At 43.0% G+C, this 18,478-nt stretch overlaps 1 protein-coding gene across 2 annotated transcripts in view; it reads right to left on the bottom strand.

Annotated features, from left to right (window-relative positions):
- KLHL29 (kelch like family member 29) overlaps nt 1–18,478 on the bottom strand; it is a 390,690-nt gene that overhangs the window by 356,732 nt on the left and 15,480 nt on the right. The window contains exon 1 of one of the 2 annotated variants that reach the window (XM_084515325.1): nt 8,142–8,223. The exons of the other annotated variant lie outside the window; for it this stretch is intronic. The gene's annotated coding sequence lies outside the window, so the exon portion shown is untranslated. Of the gene's footprint in view, nt 1–8,141; nt 8,224–18,478 lie in introns of those variants that run through there. 2 annotated transcript variants of the gene reach the window in all.

The following is an 18,478-nucleotide window of genomic DNA, read 5'->3' as shown; positions in this document are numbered from 1 at the left end:
AGACATTACGTCCTGTGCTTGCATTTTAAGAGATGTCGCGCTTTAGACGCTGTGGTAAGGATGGGGGAATGGAAATAACTCGTGTGTCATCTCCTGAAACCAAAGGACTAGGAGAGACAGGCCTGCACATTTTAGAGACATGAGCCTGCCAAAAGAGAAATACTCACAAGTTGCTGTATTTGGCTCCCTCATTAGCTAAATTGATAGCATTTCCCGCAAGAAGTAGAGAGAGGGAAAAAGTTGGATGCACTGGTCCTATTAGGCTGTCACGCTGGCATGTAACAACATAATGTGGTAACATTTTTTTCTGAAGACAAAACACTAATGTTAATTCACGCTGCAGACAGAGGCACAAGCTGGAGAAAGGATTTATGCACATTCTCTCCTCCCTATTGCATTCAAAAGCAATAGCAATGGAAAATGGCATTTTTGTTTAAAAATGAAGCATCGGGCTTTTTACCCAGCACTGAGCTCAGAGGCTTGCTGGAAACAAACAGCAGCAAAGAGATGACCAAAGCTGAGCATTGCAGGCTGAATTTGCAGCGGTGCCTGCAGCAGCCCTACGCCCAGCACAACCACAAAGTGACACCTAAGGGGATTTCTTCCAGCCCATCTAAGCACCTACTTGAAGACCATGGCTGATGAAGAACCAGCACAAGCCAAGCCCTCGCTGGTCCCTGAAGCTCAGCACCAAGGGTGGGATCTGTCTTGCCCAAATTCAGCATCAGAACAAGTGGCGAGCACAAACTGGCCAGGAGAGAAGCTAACCTCAGCCTAAGCTTAGAGCCTCTGATATTCAGCGCAGGCACGTTCAGAGGGCAATCTATTTCTTTCTCCTGACTCTGCAGGCACCCTGGGGCAAGGAGCTTAAACTCAGATGTTTGAAGTAAGGGGAGACGAATCCCACCCTCACTGCCATGAATGCGAGCAGCTTTTATTTTAAGAAGGGCGATCAATGCTAGAATGTGCTTGAGTCACCCTCGCAATCCGCCACAGCCACCGCTCAAATTCTTCTCTTTGGGGCCTCCAAAGTTGTCAGCAGGCCCCCCCAGCCCACCCACACTTTCCACCATGAGGATCTTTTACCACCCAGGGCGCCGCTGTCCTCATCGCCTGCTCCACCAGGACGAGCCCCCTGCAGCCAGTGCTGAACGCCAGGGAATGCTGGTGGGTTTGGGAGTTTTGTTTGTAAGAAGTGTTTTTCTTCGAGATGCCAGCTACAGAACCATAAGCAGCATTTATGTTCAGCATTTACCTGAGGCATCAGAACAAGGGAGCAGGAGCAGGCTGTCACTGATACACAATTTTGAAGCACATTACTAACCGCTATTGATGCTTTCATAGTTTCATTTCTAGTAGAGGTTTAATTTCTTTGCCAATTACACAGAGATGCACACTTTCCCCAGGCAGGTCCCTATAATCTAGGCTGTGGTTTGTACAACTAGCAGTATAAAAAAAGACTCAGTTCCAGAATAACATTAGTGAGACCAATCAGGATGACTAAGTGTATCTGCAAGACCTCATTCACGCAGAAATCACCTGCTACTGTGGAATATATTCCATGTACCTTTATTTCTTCAGGTCTAGTATCAAATTGCTTTGCTCTACAAACCTGAGTATGACACACGGGCTTGCAGCTACTTCTTTGCAGGTTTTGGTTGGAGCGGGAGCCAAACAGGAGCTTGGCAGCGAGAGCTGCTGGGAAGCAGGTAATGAATTTCAACCTTAGAACTGAGAAAATAAATGTAAAAATAGAAATTAGTAAGAGTTCTTACTGAGAATTAGAGCAGGACTAGCCTGAAAAACAGCTAGAAGGTATCATCTAGTCTGAGCAGGCTGCAAAGCCCACATACCTGACTGCCTAGGCACAGTGAGTGCACCCCACCTAACTCTGCACCATATTTTGGACTAAAAATTACCCATTTGGGGAGCAAGGTGGCACACCTCATTTATATACTCTATTTACCCACAGTCAAACCACCAAGTCTGCCCTTCTCTTTGCCCCACTCTACTTCACCACACCAGCCAGCAGTTGTTGCGATCCTAAATCTTTACAGGTATTCCTATCGTTATTTTTTTTGGCTTCGCACTCTTGGCGGGGAGAGAGAGATGAGGGAATAAATCTGCAGCCTAAATTGCAGCTCAGTGAAGAGGACACTCCAGTCTGGATTGCTGTTACCACTTCGGAAGCCCCATGGCAGGTGGAGCTGTCATTAATCACACACCCTGACAAGCTGCTACTCTCAATCACACTTCCTGATCAAATTCTGCATTAATCAGGAGCTCAAAAGCACACTGACTGTTCAGCAAGGTTAAAAATGCAGATGATATTTTCCTTAAGCTTTGTAAGGTTTAGTAGTAACAAACAACGAGACAAAAAAAATGCCCAGACAACATCCCCCCCACCACCCTGATAAATACGATACACGTGAAAAGGAAATGCTGTGTGGTTTTAGCAGGAGTGCTTTCTGTACTTATCATATACACAAAAAGTCCTTAGAGCAAAAAGCATCTTGTAGCTCTAATGATATATAATACAGCCTTGAAAGGGGATTGTTGATTACAAACGATACAGGTGCATTTGCTTAAAAACACCTCAAAATATGCCACGTTCTTATATAAGAGAGTAACAACAAAATGGTCAGGTGAATATCAGAGATGTTTACCTGCTATTTCAAGGTAATTAGGTAGATGAGGAATCATGCACAACACGGTGAGCAAGTTAACTGTCAAAGGGTGTGTAACGCCTCTGGGGAAGGAGCAGGCTGCTCCTTGCTGTTCTCAGAGGGCCCCATTTTAGCCAGCAAGATCCATATACTGGCAAGAACAGCCCTGTTCAGTTTTCCTATCAAAGGTGGTTTACAGAAATCCAGGGCATACAGGCTTTGATAGATCAATATCCAAGTTTCAAAAAACCAGCTGGAGTAATAAAAAGCAAAAAAAAAAAAAAAAAAAGAAATTAAATAAAAGTCAGGGTTTCTTTGCTGTGGGAAAGCCAATGCAAAGCGTCCTCTGCCAAAGTCACTCAGGATGTTCTACCTGTGGCAATCGATTGCTTTCAGGGGGATTGCCAGCATGTGCCTGAAAGCTGGGCAAGAGCTGGGCTTTCAGGGGAAGTATGGCTTTGTTAATGAAGCAAAAGGAACAGGAACTGGAAAGGCAGCATGGATAAATACCATGCACGGCACCACTGCTGCCAGAACCGCCTTGCAGGTAAGGACATTCAAGGTATAACTCTTGAAATATTCCTCTGCAGTTTTTCCTCCTTTCTGTTCCTGATTTTGGCTCCATCACTGATGCAAGCCAGAAGGAGCCTGACATCTAGGAAATGCTGTTCTCTCTACGCACGTGTCTAAAGGATGCTCGTGTCTCCGCTCTGCCTCTGACACCCACGCAGCTCAAACAGGGAGGACAGAAAATTAGCAGCCTAACTAACTTTTCTTATTAATTCCTCAAAGAAAGCACAGTTCAGACACAGAAGTTTTAGAACAGACACTGCCAAGGTTTGGGCTATTTATTATCACTAATTTAACTGTAAAGACAGAAATTGAGTGACTTACGATTCATTAACAGCTTCTTTATAAAATTTAATTTTGGCTACTTACTTCTGTATAGGGAACATAAAGTAAGGTAATTAAAGCAGATGATTGTGCTGATTGCAGAAGGCTGCCTGCTTGCTTTTCGCTGATCACAGGCTCAAGCCATGCTAACAACTTGTAGGGTAAAACCCTCCACAAGGTCTTGAGTGACCACTCACCAGCTCTTCTTTCCAAGTAATTCAATTAAAGTCCTCCATATTACTTCTTGGGGAGGGGGGAAGAAAATGAAATGAGAAAAACCCAGGCGGTAACAGCACAAGGACAGGACTTGAGATCATTTATCCGATCAGCCACTTACTGGCAGCTAACGCAGCACACGGAGGACTACAGGGAAAAAAACCTCCAGTACTGAAACTGTCAGCACGTTCAAGGCAAAGAAAATAGAAAAGCGTGACTTCTGTTAACACAACAGCCCCCCATTTGGTTTTCAAAGCACTTCTTGGTCACATCCTGCTGATTTTGCTCCTTATTTCAAGCTACCAAGTTATACCTAGACACCTGGAATCATCTGGGCTGGAAAAGACCTTCAGCATCCCCAAGTCCAACCATCAACCTGACTGTGCTTCCTGTTTACACATCCCCAGCAATGTGAGACACATTCACTGATGCAAGGTGACCACAACAGAAGGACAGCAAAAGGAGTGGAAGTGAGGCCAATCTACAATTTGGAAAAAAATAAAGAATTATAGAAACAAAAGGTAAGGAAGCAGGGAAGAAGCAAGCATATAGCAGCACAAAAATCAGCAAGAGAAATGCAAGCAAGGAAATAAATAGCTTCAGACATTCAATTTAGCTGCTGATGAGTCAATTTTTAATTTTATTTATTTATTTATTAAGAAAGCAGCTAATCACGGGCTCTGAAGCAGGAGTTTGCCTGGATGCAGCCTTCGGGAAGATGATTAGACCTGGGAAATCCAGCAGCTCATCGCTGTTAACCCGTGTCCTGAGAAAAACCTCATCTCTACTTACAATGCTTGTTTTTGCCTTCTATTTCTGACGAAATTTGCTACAGATCAATGCAAGAGACATGGAAAGTGGACTCTGGACAGCAACAAAAGTCCAGGGTGTTACAGCAAGGACAACATCACTGATATTGCTAAAACGGTCACGGAAGCTCATAAATCAGCAGGATACCAAGAGATGCCAACACAGGCAGAGGACTGAGATGCTGCAGCTTGGCTTTGGAGCAAAGCTCCTTCAGGCCCGCTGGAAGCTGCAGTTAGGATCACCTACAATATAATGCTAATGCAGGTTTCTACCTGAAGCTTCTGAAATACACACAGGCTCCTTCCCCCTTTGCATAGCTCCAATTAGTGTCTAATCAATAAGTATATTTGCCTGCCAAAAAGCATGATCCAACTACTATTTTACGTGGGAAGCACTTTTAATCTGGCAGGCTGAAGCAGGTACTCTTTCTGAAAGGTAAAATTGTTCTTGGAAGCCTTCCATTAAGAGAGAGCAGAAACTCCGCCACTAACTCTTAATTAAGTGCTCTATTGCTTTGGGTTTGTTTTTAATTATTTTTCTTTGTAGATAAGTCATTAATAATTGAGTATCTGCTTGCCTGAGTCATGACACTGTAAATGTACTAAGAAGAATGGCTGTGTGAAAACCTGTGGCAGTTGTCCATCCGAACACCGGCAGAGCTACTACAGCAGCCTGGAAGGCATTTGTTCCTCCAAACCCTAGTTTTAATAATTTGGGGGGTGGGGGAAAAACTAAGCAGCACACAGAACAGCAGCACTTTGAGAACCAGCTTACCTTGTCCAGCAGTGTACGCTGCCCCAGCTGTGCATTTGTTTCCACCTCTATTCAACAACAGCCACCCACACTCTGCAGAGATGGACATGCTGGGAAGCTGGGTGTGCAAAAAAAAAATTGGTATCTCCATGCCAGCCATCTAAAACACACACCCTCTGAAGCACATGTCACTGCTGTGTGAGCACAAGAACATCTCGTACTGCAGTACCTTTCCTGCTGGTTTTAGATCCAAAAAAAAAAAAATTATTCTAATTAGGCTTTCAGCATGGACGCAAGAAAAACATTTTTTATTAATAACCTACTTCCAGATTTTCGCCTATGCAGGACTGCACATCCAGGCCTCAATCACAAAACTGCTGCGCTGCAGAAGAACAGCGAGGCACCTTTGGTAAAGGACAAAATTAATTTTGGGTACAGCTGTTTTAAAAATTAATATTTTGCAAGCGGAACCGTATGTTGGAAGTGAAACTTCCTCCAACAAAATACGTGTATATTTTATATATATATTTCTTAACCTTTTCAGGGCAGCCTGGCTAAACTAGTGACTCTAATCTGTTTAAACACCCTCCTGGAGATGTGCCTGAATGTTTGGGGAAGGCAGAGGGGAGCGAAGGGAAGATGCTTCTTCTTCAGTTACTTTTTATCGGCTGTATCATTTGACACCCCGGTACTCAAAATGCTATCTATTCAACACAGTGTGCAGCTAATCTAATCTAAAACAGCACTTCAAGCACTGCTGTGCCATGGAAATGTTTAACAATGCAAGCATGATTAGCCACATAGGTGGAGCTTTACACATGATTGTTTTGGGAGAGAGATTTAACACTGCCACACTGACAACATGGCCTCCCTCTTCAAATCTGTTTTATCAACACTTGGTGCAGAATAGGCTTTAATCTTGCTGGCTGCAATTTCCCCCCCCTCTCGCTAAGGTGGAGGCTCATCTTGCACTAATTATGGCAACTTAATGAAGGGAAGAAACAAGGATGATTAATAAAAGCCTATGCTGTTTGTTATGTTTTTGGCAAGTCAAGTTGCACTAAAGGATGCTTACACAATATTAAAAAGCTATAAAATATACATATATGCTAACAACAAAAATATTTTTTGACATATAACAGAGATGAATTAGAAGAATAAGAACCATGATTCAAATGCCTTAGACCAGGAAATTAAGTCAATGCTTTAAGAAACATGACAAGTGAAAGGTTTTCTTTAAATAAAGTTTGACCATAGTAAGGCAAAATTAAGGTTTATTTTTCCTAAAAAAAAAAAAAAAAAAAAGCAAAGGATTACAGGCACTCTCTGCAAGTGCATCCATCTGCCACTATTTTGAGATGTGCCCACTGCCTGTTAGCTCTCTGCGAGTTCTCTCAAATTACTTTTGTAAATAGTGCTGGAAGGGTTGGGTGGCATTTAGCTTCGGCCACTCCAGACCAGCTAAGGCAATAATGTTACTCAAGCCAATACTGTGTAACGCCAGTGTTAAGCCTTTTGGCATACCCGCTGTGAATGAGGTATTTCCAGAAGTAGGAGCAGCTTTATGCAAGGTGAACAGGTGTGTATTTAAGGTCTGCTCCCAGGGTCCAGCCAGGCTCTGCCCTGAGGGCACTCTGAATACACCAGCACCCAGATCTCCACCATCATGAAACAGATCCCTTCCTAAAAACAAAGTGTTTCGGCAGCTGTGAATAGCGTTGTGCTGAAAACTGACTTAAAAATATTAAATAAAAGAGATTACAAAGTTCTCAAAGAGGATTTAAATACAGGCAGCAAGTCAGCACTTCACTTCCTACAATCCCTTCCAAGGGAGATTAGGGGACAAGGACTTGATACCTTGAAAGTAAAACAGCTACAAAGGACGCCGATTTTCTTCCTTAGAACAGTGGCCCCAGAAGATAAGAGGCACAAGTACTTATGTTTTAAAACCAAATAATGGAAGCATTTGAGAGATACTGTCAATACAAATATTAAAGGAACACTGTCAGCTTCACATCAAGATTTTTAGAATAAATCTGGAAAAGTTTGAAATAAAGAGTTTGGCTTTGTTTTATCATTAACTCTGTGGGCCATAAGTAAATATATATATACAGTAATAAATATATAAATGCATGCATGTATATCCATGCATGTGAACATATTTATGTGCACATACACACAAAAGTTAGTGTAATTGATGTCAGCAACAGAAAACTAAGTCTGACATGAGACTGACATTACCAGCATTTAATGCCCAAACAAATCCTTCTCCTGATTTTGCACAAAAACAAATCTCAGAAAATATCAGCATCTACTGCTTTGTTTTTGTTGCTTATAAAAAAAATGGGCATTAAGACAACGCAGTCTATCCTGTTACAGGTTAAATGGGACGTTTATTTAAGACAGTAGGCAACAATAGCCCCTGTGTCCAGCAAAAATAGTTTCAAATTCTTGCAGAGTTCTGCCAATCCCCCGCCCCATGCTGTGCAACCAGCGCATGCTTTTATTGCTTCAAATCTTCCCTGGAGACCTTTGCCACTCGCACGGCCCCGTTCACTATCCTTTTATCCTGACAGACCCATAGGAGAGCAGCTTTAGGAAAAAGGTGACCTCAAACATCCCTCAAATTCCTACTCTCCGCATTTCTACAACAACCCAGTGCCAGCTCTGCTTTCCCCAACCCACAAAGAGAGGCGATGGAACTGGCTACTTCCCTTGGTCTCGCAACAAATAAAATAAAGTGGGAATTATGCTTTCCCTCTGCCACCAGTCTAAGCCTGCGGCAAAGAAGTTCTAAGATACCTTAATCCTTCTGGCTGCCTTCCGTCATGCTGTGCCTCCTCGATGCTCACAGCTCTCCCATATTACTCTGTAATAATGCCAGCTGGCCTCCCTTAGCCAGCCTTTTTTTTTTTCCCCCTTTTTAAAAAAACACACAAATTAAAAAAATAAATACAGCAAAATAAACTCCTGAATATAGTATTTCATTCATGGGCTGGTTCTTACCAAGTTGTGACTTATATAATTAATCATAATTCAAGCAGGCATAGCATATGAACAATTATTTAAACATTTAAAAACAAAGTGGGTTGCTGGCTCTTTACAATGCTGACATATTTAGCACCCAAAACAAATCCTTTTACTGCTGTCTTTAAAACAAAGGCACACATTTTCTAACAAGTGAGATCTCATATTGCAGCACTCTCCATCCCTCTGCAGGAAAAAGGCTATTTTCAGTAGTAGAAAGTGCTGGGACAGCCAGTTACAGAAGTGGTTCCACTGGGTGGAAAAAATAGTTTTAGCTGCATACCCAGTTGATGACAGCCCCCTCACGCCATTCAATGTGAATTTTTCAAATTGAAAGAAAAATGAAGAAAAAGCAGAACTTTCACATATAACACAATTGTGGGGAGCAGCTGACTCACCAGAGGTCTGTGCAGCAAGCTCTACCTGCAGGCATGGTACGCAGCAGATGCGGCCAGGACCTCTTCAGTGATGCATGGTGCCAGGACAAGAAGCAACGTGGACAAACTAGACTTTTTCTAAAGATCCGGCAGCACTGCTGTGCTGGGCAGGTGCTGGAGGCTACCCTGAGAGATTCTGGAGTCTCTTCCTTGGAGATCTTCACAGGACACCTGGACACAGGCCTGGGCACCCTGCTCTGCTCCTTACTCGAGCAGGGCCAGGACCAGACAGACCCAGAGGTCCCTTCCAATCTCAGCCATTCTGCGGTTCTGCAATAAATATTTGCCTCCTACTCACCATGCAACATCACGAAGAGAACAGACCTATTTTTAGCCCATTTTCCTCTAATACCAATAGCTCTTTGAATATATATTTTTAGTGGTTAAATTACCATTACTCCAGCCTCCTTGCTCACACTGGTGACTGTTTTAGGCATCCTGTCACCATGGGGAGGGCAGATCTCTATTCATCTTTGCGTTGTAAAGTCTTCTGGAGCAAGTCTGTCTATTTTATATCCAATTGGGCATAATGACTTAGAAATAAGAAGTTGTTCTTGTCTTTCTACTCTCTCCCACATGTCACGCACTCCTGCGGATAAACTTGCAACACACAGCAAGCTTTAAACCACTGTGGAAAACTCCCAACCTGATATTCTTGGTACAGACGTTCGTTGAAAGCGTAATTTTTTGAAGGCCAGCACTCTGCTCATTTCTACAGGCTCTAACCATTTCCACAAAATCAGTCCGGACTCACTTTTGTTTTTAATTTACACAGAACAAAACATAAAAGGATCCTAGAGGCTAGATCAAGATAGGAACTGACATGCCTTAGTGAATGGGTTTTAGGAATTTGAACTCCAGTGGCATTTATAAAAATCCCAATATAACTTTCTTGCAATTATTTCCCTCCCTAGTGCTTAAGTTTTCAACAAAAGGCACAAAAATAAAAGCTCAGCCAAGTTCATATGTTGCCAAAATGGTAATGTTAGAATGCACTGTGTGCCCTCGGAGAGTTATCACAGCCCTTTTACTTATTAACTGGGCCAAAGAGGATAGCTTCAGTGTTTTCACAGCACAACTGAAGAATCTCACATTTAACTGCTCCTCTGTCCAATTTAGCTCAAGGACCTAAGCTCAGGTCTCCTTAAAACACAAAGATCCAAATTGCCTACCTTCACACTGAACGCAGCTCATAACGAAACCTGAGGCTTTTTGGCTCTGTATCTCTGTAGCTGACCTCCTCATTTGAGTCCTGCTTCGTGAAGCAAGAAGAGATAAGAGTGACATGATTTGTGTTTTACTCTTATCCAAAGAACTTGCTGAGATAGCTAGGAAGACACAGACGTAGGACTGAAGTGCTAACATCTGATTAAACGCAGTCCAACAAATTACACTGCTTCTTTCCCCTACCCCTCAATTGTAAAGTTTGGGACAGGCCTTCTTTGATACGGAGGGGGAAGAACCCCCCCCCCCCCAAATCATCCCCTAAGAATTAATGCGTTTTCTAAAGCCATCCCTTTCCTACTTCATGGAGGCTGTGCTGTTGCAGGGATTTGGTTGTGACTGTGACACAAACCAGAGCTTCCCTCTCAATGTCAGTAGCATGGAAATGCTTCAGACACAGCCATCAGCTCTCCCAACAGCAGCAGCAGAATTTCTCCTCTAGTCAGTTTTCACTAATGCTATTCGCAGTGGAGGAACTGGCAGGACTCATCCCGATTTCATTCTGTACCTTCTGGGAAAGCTGCGAGTAACAGCAGAGGCAGTCGCAGCCTAAATGGGCTGGCTACAGAAGCGGTGGAGCTGCACCTCTCTCCTGCCAGCAGCACACAGAGAGGCAGAGAGCCCAGGGTCAGCCTCACATGAAGGTCTGCAATCCCTCTGATGTATCCCAAAAAAATCAAACCTGAATCACAGAGCAACTGCTCTGTGACAGAAGACAACTGCAAGTTTGCCGCCATCCTGGTGGGCTGCAGGCAGCTGTTACCTGTCACGAAGAAGAGCTGAAATTGTGCCTCTGAATTCAGATCAAGTCAATAAGTGCTTACCAGCCTGCTGGTCCTGGTCTGAACCATTCTTCCTTCCTTTTCTTTCTCTATTCTCAGAGTTGCCAACAAGTATCACAATAGAATCTAATTAATTTTCACTAATGAGTGGGAGTCCAATTGCTAAGCCAAAAAAAATTTTATGTGCAAGTAAGCAAACAAGTTAATGTACCATAAACCGTGTTTTGTTCATTTATTTTGACAACCATAGTTTGCTTTTAATTATGATACTTCCTAGCAGCCTAGTTTGTCCATCTCCTTTGCAGAAGTACTGAACCCTTTCACATGCTACTGTTTTTTCCCCAACGCTACTATTTTTCCCCTAGAGAAGGGAAATAAATCCACCAAACCAACTGATACTACAAACACTGGCTGCCCTCGGTCACCAGAAAAGCTGAGAAAGTAATGAATGGCAGATGAACCATGTTTTTTGTTTTGAACCTCCTTGTAGGGAAGGATACATGGTACTTCCCTCCTTGTAGGGAAGGATACATGGGGAAGTGGTACTTCCCCATGCCAGAGAAGATTTTGTTTCAGGGATCGTTCCAGCTCTTTGGCAGACCCCATTTGGTTTGTACCCATGCTGCTGGTTTTCTTTTCAAGCCAAAGATGTCCAGCTAGATTTGATGACAAACCAAATTTGTCACAACATATCTGTAAAATAACAAATTTCAACGTTTCACTGACTTAAACGCCTAAGTCTTCCTCCCTACTCTGGACTTGGTTTAGGGAGTTTCCCTATTTTTGCCCCGTATTCCACTACTGCTTCTGATTTTTTATTTTTTTTTTTAAAAACTTCTTATGCCATTTCTGGCAAGTTCAGCCTAACACATGCAGCCACTTGTGAAAACACCCATCACTCTTCTACAGGTGCATAACAGGCTTTCTTTTGACTGCCAAAGATGTTGAAAGAGTGTTTTCCTACAGTATTGAACTGTAGATTTTTTTTTTAGTCAAGCAAACAGTTGACTGTGTTCAACAGCCTTTTGTAGAAAGGAGTAAACTCTGACTTCTCTGATGCTCAAAGCAAAAAACCTTCACCTTTTAGGTGAGATGAAGGTGAAAGCATCTGTAGACCACTTGCTAGCAATAAATGTTAGGTGCATTTCACCAGACAGCAGGTAACTAGCAGGGGAACCCTCCCAATTCCTGGGCTTAATTCCCACTTTCAGAAAAGATGGGGGGTGGACTCTGTAGCTGCCAAACAGGCACATGATTTGGCACACACAGATTCGCTGGGTGTGTGAGATGCAGGTAGGTGCCAGGTGAAAGTAGTACGTTATTTCAAGAGGAGCTCCCCTAAGACACTAAGGCCTTTCATCCCATTTCTAGGTGGCAAATACCGAGGCCAGCAGAGGCTCTTCGTTCCTGGAGCAAAGGCTACAAAGAGCCAAAAAGCAAAACGGGAACTCATGGCCTCTTATTCCTAAGGTCAGAGAGTTCCTCTGCAGGGTTGGCTCAGTTTCAGAATGAAAAAAGAAGGTGCCCATCCAGTTTGCTAGAGAGTAACACATTCCCCCAAAGGGCTGAATGCTTTTAACCATTTTCTGCCACAGCCACCATTCAGAGCTTAAAGATTTGTTGTACCACCCGCAGTTAATAACTAATGGAAAGAAAGCCCACCAAGACAAAGATTAAGAGATGATTAAACAAACCAGTAACTTTTTTAAAAAATTATTTAGTTATTCATTCTCAAGCTGGAAGCATAGTCAGTCCCTCTGAGAGCACAACTGGAAGACAATTTCCTAATCACGTAGTTTTCAACTACAGAAATAAAACCAGGACGAATTTGAATAAAAGGCTTGAGCACTTAACAGCTCGGAACAATGAGGTCAGTGCATATAACCTTCTCATTTACTACTTCCAGGTTTCTGGAATGTTTTCAGAATTGTAAAACGGTGCAGCTCATCTTTAACTGGAAGTCACCTATCCCAAGTAGAAACTTTTGCTCTGATTGCTTTCCTTTTCCCTGTAAGCCAACTTTTTCCTTCTCCTGTGTGGAGGGAATATTCCCACTCGATCCATCCATGGCTGCATCCCTCTATCAGCAGCAGGCAGCCACGGGTACTAAGAAAGGACTGGTGCGCTGCTAATGCGGCAGTACAGTAGCTACCTGGCAGCTGCCACAGCAGATTATCCTTCTTCTAATTCTCTCCTAAGCTCAAACAAGTAAAGCTCTATCATCTCCTTCCTGCACATCCCACTTTCCTGCCGTGGATGTTCCCCTTCTGGAGGGTGCTTTAGATTTCCAACACCCTCCGTGCTCTGATACCTGCTGCTTATACCACTCATCTCTGCAGCAGCATTACCCACTGCTGCTCTGATCCTGGCCCGAGCCCCAGCTCTGTGCTCTAAGGGTATCTTCCTGCTGAAGAGGAGCAGTCCTATTCCACAGCTCTGGCTTCCCTGTGCTAACGAGAAAGATATCTGACAGCTATTGCCAGTGTCTGGGCATCATACATACCAAAAAGGCTCTTCCTACCTCACCACTTTTGGAGGCTGTTGAAAGCCACAACCAACATGTTTTGTTTGTTTTTCCTTCCTAGGTTCAGTCACGTCAACTTCTCTGTACCACTTCCCAGGTGGCTCCATGGCAGTCCCCATTGCAGCCACCACTTTTCCAGGCTCAGGAAGCCACAACTCAGCCTCCTGGACACAGCTTTGGAATTGTGTCTGCTACAGCTCTGGTCCACTTTCTCCTGTATACCGTCTTCCCCAGCTCCCTGCCAAGGTCTCTGGGGTTGTCAACCACCACAGAAATGAACCAGGACAGGTTGATGTCTTGCCAAAGATGCTTAGTGTCCTACTGTCCAGTGTAGGACTGAAACAAAGAAAATTACTTCATAAAATCAGTTATTTCATGGAAATCGAAAAAAGCCAGAAGCCCTAGGCACTGCTGTGGCAGCATGACAGAAAACTTCTGTCATTTTGTGGTGAAGGACCATTCTACCTTCTGAAGGAAAAAAGATGGCTGAGTTATCTTGTCCCCATCTATCCTGTGCTGACCGAGAGGGCCAGTCATAGATGTAAATTTTACCTTTACATAACCAAAAGAGCCTTTAGCAGTTGGGCAGACCTGATACTTGTCACCGCTACAGCCTCCCCAAAGCTCGGGCAGCCCTGACAAGCTTCAAGGCCCTGCTGCGGCCGAGCCAGCAGCCCACCCCCAAGGGGCAGGTCACCTTCAAGGCTGCCCATGCACAAGTGATGCTGGCCTACAGGATGGGCTACTTCAGCCTCGAGAGAAGCTTCCTACATGCAAATCCTGCCACCAGAACCAGGAATATATTCAATCTGAGAGCCTCAGGGCAAATCCCTTCTCCTCTCGACATCTCAGCTTCCCCATCCAGAAAAGTTCGCAAAGTCTGACATTCACAAGTGAAAGACACTGCAGAAATGCACAAAGTCACTGAGACAAATGAAAAGACTGGGGCCAACCAGGCAATTGCCTCAGATTTTCCAGAGATGGTTATTTATTCATTCCTGCATTGTTTCAGGAGCTCCGAGAAGCCGTGACTGTGATAGAGGTCCAACAGTTGCCAACTGAGTATTTTTCTTTAATCACATTTGATATTGTTCTTAAAGCAGCCTGCCAGCTTCTGGAATCATTTGATTATATACAAGTATTACTTCAAAGCAAACAAACAAGGGATACATTTTTATTTGTTTGTTTCAGTGTTTATAAGTGATATTTTCTATGAATTTGCAGCGTGAAGGAAATTCATGGTACTTACGTTTGGATCTAATTTTCATGAAAATTAAATAAAAACAGAAAAACACCAACCACCCAAATCCTTCCTACCCTCCAGTAATTAAGTTACCACAAAAAAAAAAAAAAAAAAAAGAAAAAACCTTGCTAGCCAGCCAACTTTGTTTAGGATATATTTCATAAATCAGGGCTGTTCGGCTTAAACCAGCACAAGTGAACATGAACGAGAAGTGGAAGCCTCACAGCAACTGCTCAGACACCTGAGAGATGACAGCTAGACCCCAAAGCCACATTTGCTGGGCAGAGGGAGGGAGGTTTGGTTTGTATTTTTCTTCCCCAATCAAATTTTTGAAAGATATCTAGCCTGACTTACTATAAAAAACAGCAGGGGAGTATGAGTGGTATAGGGAAAAGAGACAAAAGCAGAAGTGCACCCAGCTGCCTCTCCTGGCTTGCAGGACCCCAATGCACACTGGTGCACTGCAGCACAGACCTGTTTGTAGGATGCAGGGAGGACCTGAACACAAGACCACCAGCACTGAACATACCACTGCTCCACCTTGATCTGACAGATACCTCAGGGACTGCATGGGTTGCCGAATGGAGGGGGCATGATGTGCGTGGAGTCATACTATTCAATCTTCCATTCCTCTTTACGTCTTGCTAACTGGAATTTAAGGAAAAAGTTAGTTTTGGATTCTCAGAGGAGTAAGGGAACAGCTGCAGTTTAGCAAGTCACCATCTCCTATTGACAAAAGACTTGATAAAGAAATGAAACATAACTGCAGGCTTAAACCCTTGAAGTTAGAAATCATCATCCTTCCACAGATTTCTTTACATTAGCCTAAAGACAGGCTTAGTTCTAAAGACAGAATACAATCTGATTCCGATTCCCAAAAATGACTTAATCTGTAGGAACACTCAGAAGAGCCACTGATCTAAACAAAAGAGACACACCGATCCTTAAAAATCATCCATACTGAAATCATAGAATCATAGAATCATAGAATCTCCTGAGTTGGAAGGGACCCTTAAGGATCATCAAGTCCAACTCTTGACACCGCACAGGTCTACCCAAAAGTTCAGACCATGTGCCTAAGTTCACAGTCCAATCTCTTCTTAAATTCAGACAGGCTCGGTGCAGTGACCACTTCCCTGGGGAGCCTGTTCCAGTGTGCAACCACCCTCTCTGTGAAGAACCCCCTCCTGACGTCCAGCCTAAATTTCCCCTGCCTCAGCTTAACCCCGTTCCCGCGGGTCCTGTCACTAGTGTTAATGGAGAAAAGGAGAAAATAAACAGATTGATTCATTTCATTTCTGGTACAGCAAGCTAGACTTCTTCCAAGTATTTTAGCTAAATTAATATGGGCACCATTCTGGAAAGGTCATGGAAAAAAAACAACCTGAAACAACTGTTCACTGAGACAGAGAAAACAATACCAGAAAAACCCTCACTGTCTTAGCTTGAGCAATAAAGCAGTTTTGAAGTGCCACTATCAAATCAGTAGTATTGCTTCCTTGCTCTCTGTACTAGACACCTAAATCCAAGGGAAATACTGCAGACTCAGAGAGGGCTCAGAGGACCATAACAACAATATTTTGGATGTGAAGACTCTTACTTGAAGGCAGACTGAAGACTGAATAGCAGACTTTAGAGACGAAATAAAAATGTAAAATCGTGACTAGCACAGAAGTCATAACTTCGGTTTCTCTCCTCTTGGTCTCATAACAACAGGGAATTCAATAAAAGCTACAAGTTATAGAGCAGATAAAAATAAGATACTCTCAAAATGTCTAACCAGACTGCAGAGCTTGAAGCCAGAAGCTGTCAAGACCAAAAATGCAAGAATTCCTTCAGAAGTCACCAGACATATATATGGTTAAAAACATCCAAAGATTTAAAAGACCATGATCAGAACTGTTGGTACAATGTGTTTAACTCCTAAAAATAGTTCCTAAAAGGTAGTAAGAGGTAGAGATAATTAAAACTGCCCAAATCAAAAGGTCACTCCTCATTTTATGAACAGGCTGGCCACAAGAACAGCTGGAAGTCAGTATCTGATGAGGTGGACCAAAAGTCTGAGAGCTGCATAGTCAGACTGACTGTTTTTAATCTTCATTTGACCATGAAAATTGTGTTTTTCAATAAAATATTCACCAAATTAAATAAACATTCTTGAAAAAAATCTTTCACAACCAGCTTGAATTTAAATTAAGACAAAAAGCCTTATCATGTGTCCCATTTTCTTTCTGAAAGCACATGAGCAAGATCTTCCTTCTCTAATGCTCATCAGATTATCTTCCTTAGCTGTTCAAGAGGGTACAAAATTTAGAATATTAAGAATTAATGTCTTCAAAACATGCCCAGTTTTTCAGAAATACAATTTAATCAGTTTCCTAAAATCACATTTTAGCAGTTTGAACCTCCATAAATTCCTACAATATTTATAATAACAAACAGTACATGCAACCAGCACCAGTTTCAGCACAGAAGCTACCAACATTCTTATGTAAAAAGGAAAAAAATGGGGTGCTTATTCGTTAATTTGTTTACTGTATCAAATATCCAACTATAACATCTCTTTTATGTTTGCAGTTGACCAAGTGGATATTTGAATCTTTTAATTAAAGATGATTTTTTCTTTTTGACATCCAGGTAGCTGTTTGTCTTTAGAACTTTCATACCTTCAAAACTAGGATACAAAAAGGCATGATTTAGCAAAATTACCTCATTTGACCTGCAAGGTGTTTTTTTTTTTTTTTTTTTTTTTTTTTTTAATATAGCCACTGCTGCACTAATTTCAACAGCTCTTTTCCAGAGCCTTTTCATAAGTGACCTACTGGATGAAGCCACCAGGGTGAGGAGTTTTATGGCCAAATACGAGGTCCCTGAAGCAGAGCACAAAGCCGAATGCCCTCAGACATGGGGGAGGGATGGGGCTGGGTTCTCCTCGTGTATGGTCTCAAGGGCCCAGGGACCGGCCACCATGCTGGAGCTCAGACCCCTTCCCTGTGATCCAGGCTGTCTTCCTCAAGGCAGTAACAAGGATTTAGGTCAAGCACTGATGGCCCCTGACTCTACCAGTTTTTTAGTCATTTTTATTAAAAGAAACCCAGCTGGCATGGCCCAAAACAGGCCCTGGGGATGGCCTGTGAGCCCCCGTAGGCCCAAGACCACAGGCTGTGTAGATCGGCTCATTCAATAGGCCTATGTTTCTATAGGACATTTAAGACCTATAAATCGACCTTGATCCCCAGCAATTAACATTTACTACCTGCTTTCTGCTTCATGCTGGCTTGCATCATCCACAAAACCCCGTTTTCTACACACACAAAACACTCTTGGAGAAGCTCCTTTCTGCACCTTCAAGTGGACTTTCACAGAATCACAGAATTGAAGGGGTTGGAAGGGACCTCGAAAGATCATTGGGTCCCAGCCCCACTTTCCTGCCCACTAATGGGTAGGACCAAGAGTTAGAAACAGCTGGTTTTGTGCTTATGTCAAAATTAAACCACATGGATTTTCTTCCGTTCCAGTCAAAGCTGGATGTCAAAGCATCCACATTTCTTCCCCTCCCTGGGGTCACTGCCAGTTCCTCTTGAGTTTTGGTGGGCAGGCTGCCTCAGAGTGCAAGAAAATAATAAAATTGTGAACATTTTTCAGCTTTATTTTGGAGCTCACAACATGGAAAGACAGGCTCCCTCTGCCCAAAAGTATTTTTACAAGCAAGGCAGTCACCTGGCTCCAATGCAACCATAGTGGGGGGATTTCCAACTTCCAGTCTGCCCCCCCCCCCCCCCCCGAGATGCCCTAAATTGACATTCAACAAGATTGAGGAAAGCAGCAGAGTTAGCAAAAGGTGACAAGTAGTTGTTTTTGATAAGAACAGTGTCTGCTGAAGCACATCAAAGTAAAAATTC

Source organism: Aythya ferina, assembly GCF_964211825.1.
Source record: "Aythya ferina genome assembly, chromosome: 3".
NCBI lineage: Eukaryota > Metazoa > Chordata > Aves > Anseriformes > Anatidae > Aythya > Aythya ferina.
Note: the sequence above shows the minus strand (reverse complement) of the source record. Positions and strands in the feature narration are given on the sequence as shown.